This window comes from Chelonia mydas, chromosome 22 (genome assembly GCF_015237465.2).
Source record: "Chelonia mydas isolate rCheMyd1 chromosome 22, rCheMyd1.pri.v2, whole genome shotgun sequence".
In the NCBI taxonomy this organism is placed as follows: domain Eukaryota; kingdom Metazoa; phylum Chordata; order Testudines; family Cheloniidae; genus Chelonia; species Chelonia mydas.
In genome coordinates this window covers 10,683,922-10,693,523 of record NC_051262.2, presented here as the reverse complement: position 1 = coordinate 10,693,523, position 9,602 = coordinate 10,683,922, and the positions used below count along the sequence as shown (strand labels likewise).

Sequence of the window (9,602 nt, the reverse complement as noted above, 5' to 3'; positions counted from 1 at the left end):
AGAGAGAAGTGATGGTGATTGATACCCAAGGTATAAAGAATCCTCCCTCTTCCCATTGCTTTGTTAACATAAACAGCCCAATTTGACTCTCAGTTACATCTGGGTAACTCCTGTTGATTTCACAGATGTAAACGAGAGCAGAATTTGGCTCGTTGTCTACTATACGGCTGTTCTCCCTGTGACAATGACAAAAAAGGAACTTTAAATGGCATATCCAACTAGTGGAGACAAATAGCAAAAGCCATCATTAGCGGGCAAATGGAACAGTTGCTAAAAGGGAGCGGTGTCTGTCTCATCTGTGCATTGAGTAGAAACTGGATTCTTTGAAGTGAGCCGTAGCTCATGAAAGCTTATGCTCAAATAAATTTGTTAGTCTCTAAGGTGCCACAAGTACTCCTTTTCTTTTTGCGAATACAGACTAACACGGCTGCTACTCTGAAACCTGGATTCCTTCAGAAATTCTCCCATCACACTTGGCCCAACAGGCTGCTGGTTCTCAAACAGCAGCGTGGATGGATCCGAGAGAACAGCATTGGTTTTCAGTGTAAGACATAAATCAATGGAGAAAAGTGCATTTAATCTTCTCCAGAATCCAAGGAGCACTGAGCTTGTCTCTCCCTATTACAGCTCTGACAGAAGATGGCCCGATCTGTGCCATGAGTACCCAGAATGCTTCCTTGCTTTAATAGAATCAATGCATCAGGAACTGAGAGAGAAAAGTGTTGTCACCCTGCACTTATTCCCCGCATCCATTGAAATCTGCAAAACGGAGACTAGCATGAGAGGCTGTAGGGAAGGTGGGGGGGGAAAAGCCATGCTTGCAGAAGCTCCGTCTATCATCTAAAAAGCCATTCTACATCCTCTTGTCAAGCTATATTTCCTCTCCTCTCCATCCCCTCAGAAAACTTGTCTCGGGGTAAGTAATGCTTTGGGGCTCAGTGAGGATTCCCCCTTTTTTGTGTTAGTTTCTACTATTGACAGGACATCTCTGCTGCCTGCATTACAAAACAATTCCAAAGTTGTAACAAATTTTAAGATTGGGTTGGGCCGACTCAGGCAGTCACAAGAGGACCTGCTGAATCCATCCCATACAAGCTGATTTTTTCAGGATGTTGGCTGGTCTATTTAAGGGTAAGCAGGTGGTTTCAGCAGCGTAATATCTTCTATTTAAAAGGCCAGTTTTTTCAGGCAAGATTGTGAATGATTTTCCTTTGGTCACACTCTGAAGTTGTAGTAGCATGGGAAATGTGGATTGTAGGCTCATAAAAGTCCATGAGGAGAGAAAGAGAGCAGAGAGAAATCAGGAGGCCATTGCAGGTATCCAGAACAGTGGACTTTAATTAAAATCCCTGTAAAAATCAATAGATTTGGATTGCAAAGTTCCAGTAACAAAATTCTGGTAATAGTTACCCCTTCTTAAAACACAGCTTTAAGTATAAGAAAGTGTTTCCTAAAAACCTAGGCTCGGGGGAAAATCTGATACTAAGCCCCCACACCCCTTTAAAAAATTACTATCCTGGGGAGGCCTGAGGGTTCGAGAGTGAGCCCATCCCACATTCACCCTGTAGAGGCAGCTCCTATCCTGCAGGGCTCAGGCTGGCTCCCTGCTCCAGGTATTGCAATCTGATGCACGGGGTGGAAGCAACACTACAGTCTGGCCTGGCTGCCCCTCTGTCATGACAGAGGGTAAACTGGGTTAAATCTGAGCGAGTGGCATTGCGACCTGGAGCACAGTGCTGCAGCGCCCCTCAGGTTTGCATTAGGTCTCATCGCCACTCAGCTGGGGGCCTCTCGCAAATAGGAGGCCCAATGCAAACGGCCTCTTTTGCCTGCATCTCGGGGCAGCCTTGCCTAGGCCAAACGAAGATCTACCCTGCACTAACTCCTAGATGCTGGTGAATTCTGAAAGGCTGGAGACCGACTTTAGAATCTCTTTTCTGACCCCCTTTTAATTTCAGCCAGTTCCACCCCTTCCACCTTTGTACCTATGACCCACACTAGGAGGATGCGTGCCTTTGTTTCTCCCTAGGGGCTGGTCTGCAGAAGAGCCTGCTGCAGCTGCTTGCTTGAAGAACTCTCCCTTCAGCTCAAACAATAGCAGGAGGGGGATTTTTTAGCTCTGAAAATCTCCCCTTCAAGCCCTGACGATAGCTGTATATAGATATAGTGGTAACTTAAAACAAATGCACATCTCCCCCTGCTCTGGGGGAAATAAAGGGCTGCCACCATGAACCGTTCACCCTAAACAGCAACAAACCAGAATAAACAAAAACTACCACACCCCAGAAAGGAGGCTGTACCTCGTCTCCTCAGGGGGCAGCTGCAGTGCTGCATTTCTAGCACCAGGGGGAGCTGCTCACAGGTATAAAATGCCAGGCTGATGAGCCCCTTTTATTGACTGAACCTGGAATGTAGGAGGGTGCAGAGCCAGTTCTGAGGTAAAAGCTGGCAGCAGGTCTCTAGGCTCTGTGCCAACAGGCAGAGAGGAAGAAAACCAGCACTGTAGTATCTTGGCCAGTGGTGCTTGGTACCTAGTGTCAAAGGCAGCTTTTAATTGACTAAAAAGACTGTTCGCTAACGCCCCCTAGCTCCATCCTTGGGGTTTTCTAACCTCCAGTGCAAGGTTTGCCCCCCTCCCACCTGTGTAAGCCACTCCCAGCCAAGCTAACCTCTCTCTTCTTTCCCTCATCCCTGTCTCGGTCTTGCCCTGTTGGAACGTGAGCTCTCTGGAGCAGTGACTGCTCCGTACTGTGTGTAAGTACCAGGATGGGCACAACAGCGCTCTGGTCTCGAGTGGGGTCTCTAGGTGCTACCATAATACAAATAATAATAAATGTTACTTCCTCACTGTGTTACCACTGACCTGTTGCAGAGAGGAAGGATGGCCCAGTTGTTAGGGCCTCACCCTAGGAGTTGAGAGACTTGGGTTGAGGGCTCTGCTCTGGTACGGGCTTCTTGAGTGCCCTTGGTGGAGTCACTTAGCCTCTCTGCGGCTGTCAGTAGCACTTCCCTGTCCCCTGAGGGTGTTCAAACGCTACTGTAAAGGAGGCTAGTACTTAAGACAAACATTTCAAGTAGGGGAATGTTGGTGCTTACATGAATGTCTGTCAGCTGGCAGGGGAGTAAAATACATTAAACCTAAATAAAGAGTTTGCCTTAAATTGCACTGTCACCAGGCAGGAGAAATAACTGGGTTGCCAGTCCGTTCCTTGCTGGGACTCCTGACTGTGAAGCTCTCACTCCGTAAGTGATTTCCTCAAGCAATACTAGGCATGGAGTCCAAAGCAAATGCTTAACTATCCCTCCCACATGTGAAGAGGAGGAGGGGGAGAAATCAGAGCAAAGTACTGTCTTGGGTATGGCAAGGAAGAAAACATTCAAGTGCTGTAAGAAAAGCTGAAGAGAAACAAAATTAGACAGAAGAACCAACTATGGGAGTGGGGAAGCTAAATACATGGAAAAAGACAGGTAAAGGAGACATTAAAGAGAGAAACATGGGGGTAGGATAGAGAATAGAAGAGGGAAAAGGGTCAGCTTAATGTACTGGTTTTAATATATTCTACAGAGTGTGACATAAACCTCAGCCTCATTTAAAAGAAAATCTCAGAGTGAGTGCAATGTGTGTATCTCATACACAACAAACCTAGGGAGCTGCTTCTTCTCTGCTGCTGTTGAGCCACTTCAGTTGCTATTAATTGGAGACTGACAAATAACAGTTTGAATCTAAACTCTTACAAAGCAATGCATATGATTTGTTATAAAATGAAGTAAACAGAGGCCAGTAAGAATGATCAAAATACAAACATGGGTAGGGGGGAAAGAAGACCAAAAAGAAGACCAATGGCAGCAGCCTAGCAGTTACTAAGTTTCCACCCCTAATTAATACAACCCCAGCTGCTGAAGGGACTTAATCTATAAGCAAACCTTCCTCCATTTTGGAACTCTTCTGAAACAAGCACAGCTCTTGCTGCAGAGAAACTTGCTCAGAAGCAGGTAGATTTCAACCAAAATGGACCTAAAAATAAAGGTACAGTAGTGCAGGAAAAAAATGTGACAAAACTTCAGACAGAGTGTGCACCTTTTGTTCAGCCTGACTGCTAAGGGAGTAGGAAGAAAGGAAAAGAATCTAAATCTTTATTCAGGGAAATTTGGGGATCTCAGGCATCTTTCTTGTGAGTGGTAACAATTTCTGGTTATTAGTATTACTTTGCCTCTAGGACCTGATCCTGCAAGGGGCTCTCGGTGGCTGCAATACCCATATGGTGTTTTTGTAGGATTGGGGTTTGTATACTTTTATCAGCCTCCCAACAGCTGATATTTTATATGAAACAGAGAGTGTTTAGCAATCTGGGATGTTCAGTTGGGTGCAGTCTCAAACTTTCGGTTTAGACTGAAAGCTAATGCAGTGCTACAAATGAGAAGAGAAATACAACGTTAAGTGTGCAGGACTTTATCAGTTCCCAGTTACTAAGGGAGAGGAATGTGCTGTGGTGATAAATTGCCAAAGGAAATTACAAATGTAAAATTGGAATAATCCTTATAAGCTGCGTAAGGGATAGTGTGAGGATTGAGTCATTGTGGGGGCAGTTTTATCTAGTGGATATGGCATAGACAGGAACTCAAAGGTCCTGGGATGACTTCATCCCGATGACTTCATCCCTGGAATCTGTCCCAGTTCTGCCACTGACCACCCATGCTACCTTGGGCAAGTTCCCCTGGGTCCCATCTCTTGTTTTTGTACAGAGCTTAACAAAATGAGGCCCTAATTTCAGTTTGCTAATCTAGTCCAAACATAAATTGTTTTTGCTGATACAGACTAACACAGCTACCCCGTGAAACTAGTCCAAATAATAATTAGTTTGTTTGCAAAGTGCCTTGGAAATGTAAATTAATGCTAAGTCCCAGGCTTCTTTAGTGATGGGAAAGAGAGAGCCCCGAATCTGAAATTTACTGAAAAACTTGGGATCTAAAGACAACTGTAACAGTTTATTTATCACTTAATAGTAAGGTCAGAATCAATGCCAATAACAGGATGCAAATCAGGCTTTGCTTATTTTATCAGGTTTTAAAAACATTTGTGCAGTGTTTATAAATCAAACTTCCAAAGATCTGTGCTACTCATTTGTGCATTAAGAATTGTCTTTTGTTTTTGTTTTCTTGTTTTTGTTTAGTACAATGGAAATAAGACCGCTTAACTCAAGCTGTGTCTTGGTTATCTGGAGATCTTTCACTTGTCAAGGTAAGTAGATCTAAAGCTTGACTTGATTTTAAATGTTGGTATGAAAATTCCATTATGATATTTTAAGGCACAAATCCGAAAGTCCTGTCTTCCTGAATTTTGGGGTTTGGACCTGTGTTTTTACTCCACATCAAGCAAATGTTTTAATATTCTTTAAACATATAAATAATATTAATACCACTCCTGAACAATCCTTTAATAGTAAACCTGTGTGTTCATCTCAACACAAATGAGCAACCCAATAGTAACATGTCAGAATAAGTTAACAGCATTTCTGAGTTATCCTATACTTCTTTTTATACAGCCCAGTGCTCCTAAACAACCCTACAATAATAAACCAGTAGACTTCAGCCAGCACTCACAAGCATCGCTGTAGTAACGAACCAGCTTGTACAATCTAGTACTCACAAGTGCCGGTACAGAAATAAAGCCTGTGTGCACAGCTTAGCATGGATGATGCAATGTCAAAGTTTTTGTTAGCAAGCACGATTTCACTTTTAGGCTTACAAGGGATTATTTAAAAACACTGAGTTGGAAAGAAAAAGTTAGAAAAATGCCTTAAGAGTTGCCTTTTAAATACATTTCTGGACACTCGGCAGTGAACTGGAAATGTCTCCAGTGGAAGCAGGCAGGGCCATCCAGAAATACCCAGCCAGGGAGCCAGGCTCCAAGTCCCAAGCCATCGTTGGCTCTCTTGTACTTTTCATTTATTCAAGCTCAGCAGGGGAAAAAAGAAGTCATTTCTAGGTGGAAACGGTCACTCTGTATTATTTCCACCTCCCTGCAGCTTCTTTTATTCTCTTAAGGAAGCCACCAGTTTGTTACAGTGGAGAATGTTGCATGTAAGCATTTGGCACTAGGAGGGTATCTCCTGTGACCCTGAAGACAAGGAGAGATTCATACTGAACAGGAAAGAGACAGGGACAAGAAAGGGATAAAATGGTTTGTCTCTTTATTTGTATCTCAAATCTAATGCATTCTTAACTATCAATCTTTTCATTACAGGGACTAGCATGCTTAAGGTTTTGTTAATGGAAGATGTAGGCTGCTGGTTTGCATCTAGCTCAGTTTGATAGTGAGCAAAAGTTGTTAGCATGACACAGTTGCTCAGTGGACCATGTGAAATGAATTTGGTTGGTCTCAGCCAAATTCCTACTGGGCACCTGTCTGCACAACTCAAACTGCCATTGGAATTGGCAGTCTCAGCAGAGAGGGTAAAGATTAAATGATCAGTGGAGACTTGGAGGCTCCATCACCTAGACCTGGTTCTTCCAGGTCAGGGTTCAAGAATGTTGTCAAATTGAGGGTAGCACAGGGGCAGTGTGTTTGTGAATGGTTGCCCATTTTGTGTATAGTCAGTGGCTAGGCAGCAGAGGGCTTCTATCTCTGGGGCTCTGCTTAGGATTTTTTGCTACAGGTATGTCTACACTGCAATAAAACACCCACAGCTGGCCTGTGTGAGCTGACTCCAGCTGGAGCCCAGAAAGCCACACTGTAATTTTATAGCCCTGCAGTCTGAGGCCTGAGTCAGCTGCTCTGGGCCAGATGCAGGTGTTTTACTGCGTTTACACATACACTTGCACTGAATGTACTTAAAGATACAGTGGAACGATTCAGAAAAACTTGCACATTCTTTAAGGATAGTAAATAGAAAGAAATGAAATAGAATGATAAGGAGCAGTGCTATGTAATGGTTAGAGTAAGGTACTGGGCCTCAGGATTCTTGGGTTCTGTTTTGTCTAGCCTTTCCCACTGACTCACAGTTTGACTTTGGGTAAGCCATTTAATCTCTTTGTGCTTCAGTTTACCCATCTGTAAATAAGTGGGTATAATAATAGCACTTCCCTCATGGGGGAAAGGGAAGGTAGTTACATTTAATACTTTAAAAAAAGTGCTTTGACACCTTCATATCAAGGACACCATGTGGGAACGCTATTCTGTTACATATGATCTTTTCTTCTCCAGTTGTTGTGTTCAGACTTTTTTTTTTGCTTCTCAGCAATCAGATTTGCTAACTTGAGTGTCTAGAATGACAAGATCACTTCATTAGGTATCCAGTGTTGCGCAGGAAACATATACAAAGCCATTTTGACCGATTCCTTGTTTGCCAATGCCATGCTGAGCATAACGTTGCTCACGGAGTTGAGTTTAGGAACTCTTCACAATAGCGTGGATGTGGATGCTGGATAAAAAGAAGGGGAAAAGATGAGCAAGTAAACAAGCCTTTGCAGTGATTGCTCAATATCTAAATTTACCATGTCCTTATGGTTGGCTTGACTTGTTACTGGATAACATTGGCATACTTCTTTCTATTGGTCAGAATTCCTTGAACCCCAGATTGTTGCAATATTATGTTCATGTTATTTCAGCTATTCTATCAATATCTTGCTCTGTGTAACTGTTTTGGCAGCCTCTCTACATTGAGTGCATTATTATGAGGAAATCTATGATTTATGAAACTATTCAAGTGTGTCCACATGTTTTAGGGATGCAGTGGTTGTCGACAAATAGGGGGACCAGACAGCAAATGTGAAAAATCCGAACAGGGGGTTGGAGTAATAGGAGCTTATATAAGAAAAAGACCCCAAAATCACGACTGTCTCTATAAAATCAGGACATCTGGTCACCCTATAGACAAATGCTGACATTTTAATGGCAGTGGCTAAGCCACCATGTGTTTCTTCCACTGCTTAGATACCTGTGCGTTATCTGTTGCCAAATAGGGGCCAGCTCCTATTGCTGAAGGGAGGATTAATTGTTGCATCCTCTCGGGATAACCAGTTAGAGCTGGGTAAATAATGGAAATAAAGTATAATAATTTATTTGAACTATAATGCTAAATGCATTGACTATATTCGTGTATTTGTGAATGGGAGCATAAGCACACTTATTAGAGAAAATAGCACACAATTAATTAAATGAATTTATTCAAATATTATTCAAACAGCTCTTATCATAATAATTCCTCCTCTGAAAGTTCCCCTCATTTCTCTTTGCATGTTAAAATGAGTTGGGACACATCTGAGTTGCTTGCTCGTTAATCCACATGTTTCAAAGTGGTGGTGACTGTTGCTGACCCCTCCAGTTGACTCCAGGGTGGGGCTCCCCTTGAGAGGCCCATACAGAGACAAATTGCCTGCAGGCGCGTCCCCCCCTCCCCCCCCCCCCGCCAAAGAAGGATGAAGTAAAAAAAGAAACACAACAAAACAACCTGAAATTGGCCTTTTTCTTGCCCCAAAAGACAGGGATGGAGTAGTTGGTGCTGGTGTGACAACTGTGATGACTGAAGTCCTCTCATGCTCCTCTCACTGTTGATATCATAGTGCACAAGCCATAAAGTATTCCATGCACATGTACTTGCCTGAGCCCTTACCCAAAGAGACCATCTCTAGTGGCGAGGGGTATTTTAGCATCAGTGCTCTCAGATACTTGGTGGCCCTCTGGTAACGCTGCCAGCAAGGGTGCCAGTTTGTTAATGTGAATGGGGACACCAGTCCACAGGAAACTGGACTGAGATCCACCAGCTGATTTCACCTGTCTGAAGCCGCTGAACAGGCACCAGGGGTGAAATCCTAGCTCCTTGGAAGTTAATGGGAGTCTTGCCATTGACTTCAGTTGGGCCAGGATTTCACTCCTGATGTTTAACAATTAGCTACCTTTGGTTACTAGTACCAAACTGGGCTGCATCAGAACCCAATGTCATAAAGGTGAAAGACTCAATGTTCTGTGACAAATGTTGGCAGGCCATTGCATCAGTCCCGCTACGTTGCTGTAACACGTACATACAGGCTATGTCTGTGCTAGAGAGCTTACAGTGGCACAGCTGCACTGCTGTAAGATCTTTCATGCAGCCACTTTATGCTGATGGGAGAGAGCTCTCCTGTCGACATAATTAAACCACCCCCAATGAGCGGCAGTAGCTACGTTGGAGGGAGAAGCTCTCCCACCGACTTGGCGCTGTCCACGCAGGCGCTTATGTCTGTGTAACTTATGTTGCTCAGACGGGTGTTTTTTCACACCCCGGAAGTACATAAAGTATACCAACAAAAGTGGTAGCATAGACAAGCCCACAATTGCAAGGAAAATTCTCTCCAAATAGAGAATATTTTTTTCCAGGAGAGCCATATCGCCGAAAATTTTCAGAAAAGAGCTGAGTTACCCACTCTGAAAATCTAGGGCCTTTTAAGGTGTCTCAAGTTGGGCATCCAAAAATCACTAGTCATTTCTGAAATCTTTCCCCTGTAGGGCACTGGATTCTGACCTAGTTCAGATTATTTAACTTTTAATAACACACATACTTGAATACTAGCACAGATTTATGAACCTGAGTATGCACGGTCACACATTGAATAGACGCTCACGC

The 9,602-nt window shown here is 43.5% G+C and overlaps 1 protein-coding gene across 6 annotated transcripts in view; it reads left to right on the top strand.

Moving 5' to 3' along the window:
- The first annotated feature begins 2,416 nt into the window (after window positions 1–2,416).
- GRAMD1B (GRAM domain containing 1B) overlaps window positions 2,417–9,602 on the top strand; it is a 289,702-nt gene continuing 282,516 nt past the window's right edge. Inside the window, exons 1-2 of one of the 6 annotated variants that reach the window (XM_043533870.1) lie at window positions 2,417–2,438; window positions 5,172–5,239. The gene's annotated coding sequence lies outside the window, so the exon portion shown is untranslated. Of the gene's footprint in view, window positions 2,439–3,872; window positions 4,028–5,171; window positions 5,240–9,602 lie in introns of those variants that run through there. The other 5 variants (XM_043533874.1, XM_043533872.1, XM_037882223.2 and 2 more) reach the window with 5 other exon arrangements.